The sequence below is a fragment of the Acyrthosiphon pisum genome, chromosome X (assembly GCF_005508785.2).
Source record: "Acyrthosiphon pisum isolate AL4f chromosome X, pea_aphid_22Mar2018_4r6ur, whole genome shotgun sequence".
Lineage (NCBI taxonomy): Eukaryota > Metazoa > Arthropoda > Insecta > Hemiptera > Aphididae > Acyrthosiphon > Acyrthosiphon pisum.
The window spans coordinates 120083296-120087261 of NC_042493.1; positions in this window are offsets into that span (position 1 = coordinate 120083296).

Sequence of the window (3966 nt, forward strand, 5' to 3'; positions counted from 1 at the left end):
CCCCCCCCCCTTTGGCTACGTCCCTGCCTGGGCTATTAGATATATCATTAATTATTATTATTATTATTATTTTTTATTAATTAACACCAGTCGGTTTCTATAACAATATCGACAAAATTATACAAAAAAAGTTATATGCGATATTATAATAAATATGTATAATACCTATACATATTTCATATTCTAAAAATATTATGTAAAACTGTCATAATATAACATTTATGCGTCGAACATGAATGAAATTCATGAATGTTTCTAACTACGAAATTATTGATAATTATTAAATATAGACATCATTCTTATTAGGGGAGCATTTCTTCCGAAATTGCCACGGCTTAGTGGAATGTAAAAGAAATTTTTATTACGAGTATAACCAGGGATTTAAGATTATAAGTGTGTTATAATGGATGGTAAATTATTCACCTTTTGGCTTTTAGTATGTACTGGTCCGCGATATAGTCATCGTCAAACTACGTTGCCGTAAACCGAATTTTTATTATAATTCTCTGGCGCAAATCGTTGGTGTTTTTTTACTGTTGATATACTGTTTTTATTGTTAATATAACGATCGTTTCAGGTTATGATAATAAGTTTGTAAAATCATACGAATTTCATTGACTTAATTTTTGTTACAGAATATTTTTTTATAATTTATTTTTTAATTTAGCTATTAAAAATGCATTTTAAAATATTATGATAATATTATTGTATATTTAGTGTATTAAAATGTTGAGGGCCAGTTTAGGGCTCTCGGCCCTAACACATACCATTACGTTATATTTTTTTAAATTATTATTTTATTATAACTCTTAACTATATTTATCCGAAAAAAATTCCCCAAAAGCATGCCCGATAAATCATTATAATATACCCTAATATATCACCCTCTTTAGCGAGTGTATCTAAATTAAAACATATTTAATTTATCTTAAGAGGACGTCACACCCGCATGACGAGTTGTCTCCGTCTTACACACGTACGATGCAGACAAAACGCGTTTACGCCGTCTGAGTATAGTGTGCTCAATTTTGGTTCTATAGTGAAAATACCTATAATAAAATTTAATTGTGGAAATATTTCCGAGGGTGAGTCGTTGCGTTTTAGATTCTGAGTGGAACGATGAATGTATTGATTTTACAATGATGTGTGTTTTTTTATTTTAGATTCTGATTGGAACGATGAATGTATTGATTTTACAATGATGTGTGTTTTTTTATTTATTTTTATTTATTTTTTTTATTTTTTTTGTGTGTGTGTACACGATAAGTAGTCGAAATAATGCTACGATTTTCAACTTCAGTATCTTGTTCGATCAGAAAGTGAATATCGTTGGTGCATTGTGGAGGTCAAAATTTAAAATTTCCAGTAATTTTAAAAAGCGCCAAGAAAAACCAAAGAAAAATTAAGGAAAAACGGGAATTTTTACACAAAATCGATTTTTCACAAAATTGAATTTGGTTTTTGGTGTAACTTTAAAAAAACTGACCGTAGATACATGAAATTTTCACTGGTTGTTTATATTTCCATTTTCTATACATGATACAATTTTCAAAATATTTTGATTTGTATTGAGCTGTTTACGGATAATTTCAGTTTCGAATTTAATTAGTTTTTTTTTCTATAAATGTCAATAAAACTTTATTTGTTGAGTAAAAATACTTGAAAATTTAATACAAGGCTCTTAGTATATTTTTTCAAAGGCAGATGAAAAATATTAAAATCGTTAGTCACAGTTTTTTTTTTTTAAGCATTTAAAGTTCAAAGAATGACAAAATATGGAAAAATCACGAAAATTTGCAAATTATTTCGGGTTAGAAATTCATAAAAATTTTTCTTTTTAAATCTAAGATTTTAAAATGTAATACAAGATTCCTTATAGGATAATCTACCTTTACCAAAAAAAAAATGTCTTTAAGAAACTCAAATTAAATTTTTATGGGCGTTTGAAATTCATATTTTTACAACATTTGATATTCACTCGATTTCTTACGTAACGATTTTCTTATTTTGTTGCAATTAAAAAACGAGTGACTGTAGAAACTTGTAAATTTCACTGAATGTTAATATTAGCATTTTATATATACGATAAAATTTTTAAAATAATTTGACTCTTTTTGAGCTGTTTACGGACATTGTAAGTTTTCAATTTTTTTAGTTTTTTTTTTCTATAAATATCAATAAAGTTTTATCTGTTGGGCCAAAAAGTGTATACATTTAATACAAAGCTCCTGATATATTGTTACAATATCAGTTGAAAAATATTAAAAATACATAGGCACAATTTTTTTTTATAAGCATTTAAAGATCAAATTTGGACAAAATTTATCAAATTTTAATTTGAAAAATTATTTTGTAGTTAAAAATTTATAAAATGTTCAATTTTTGTATCTAAGAATTGAAAATTTAAAACAAGATTCCACGTAAGTAATTAATACTGTTACCAAAAAATCTAAAAAATACATTTACGCAGTTTATTTTTATAGTCATTTTAAGTACAAATTTGGACGAAATTACATATTAAAAACCTAGGATAACTATTTTAGTTATTTTGTTGTGATTGTATAATATTATTCATGAGTACTTGAAACTTCTAAAGTATACTATTATATATCTATGATAGTACCACGGTTTTTTGTTGATGTATAACGCGTTATAAGTACCTAATAAATATTATGATATGATTAATTTGGAATTTATTATAGGTACCTAATATAATATTATGTCTTATACCTAGACTAACATACCGTCTCCGCTCAGAATCGTTTTTCTTATACAATGATATTATATCATTGAATTCAAATTTAATACCATCCATTATACAGTGACCCACTTGTAACCTACTGTACAGCAGAGCGAAATCCACTTACCCACCTTTTTTTAAATGTTTTTATGGAAAAGTGGGTTTTTAAAATTTTTTTTTTTATTTTTTATTTTCTAGTTTTTAGTTGAAAGTAAATATTTTTATTAAACGTTTAAGAAATATGTTTGTGAAACAAAAAGAATCAAACTACTGGTGATTATGATTTATTTATAAATATATAAGTTTATGTGGTCGTGAAATGACATGACATTTATTTTGTTTGCCACAACCAATTGAAATTTGTTTATATTAACAATTTCATTATGAGACCATTATGACGTGTATTATATATTTTGTTATTTGACAGTACCTACTTATAATTTATTGTCCGTCATTTACAATTGCTTCAGAGATATTGGGACGATGTTGTCTCATTCTGTCGATTTCATCCAAAGCGTCAACGTTACAGAATGTCTTGCCCGTTATTTTTGAAGCGTCCAATTCTTCGATACGTAGTCCATCGAGGCTACGAACTCTACTAATGATGACATACGCTTGACCTTGTACGAGTAGTTTCTGTCTCAAGTAAACGACAGCATAATCGACTGTGGTGCCCTGCATTTTATGAGCTGTTGAAGCCCATGATAATATTAAAGGCAGCATACGGCGCTCGGCAGTTCCGTAACTGAATTTTGCTGGAAATTGTATTGATTTTGGCTTGATCAGGTGGATCCCATCCACGCCAAAATCCACCATTACGTCCGGTATGTCCTGCTGGTAAATCTGACCTCTGCGGTAGCCACCAGCCCATTTCAGTTCCGTTACAATACCTATTGCTCCATTGACCAGGCCTTTTTTTATTTATTTTTTTATTTTTTTAATTTTTTTTGTGTCTGTGTACACGATAAGTAGTCGAAATAATGCTACGATTTTCAACTTCAGTATCTTGTTCGATCAGAAAGTGAATATCGTTGGTGCATTGGGGAGGTCAAAATTTAAATTTCCCAGTGGTTTTCAAAAGCGCCGGAAAAACAAAAGAAAAATTAAGGAAAAACGGTAATTTTTACGCAAAATCGATTTTTCACAAAATTGAATTTGGTTTTTGGTGTAACTTTAAAAAAAAATACCGTAGATACATGAAACATTGACTGAATGTTTATCTTAGC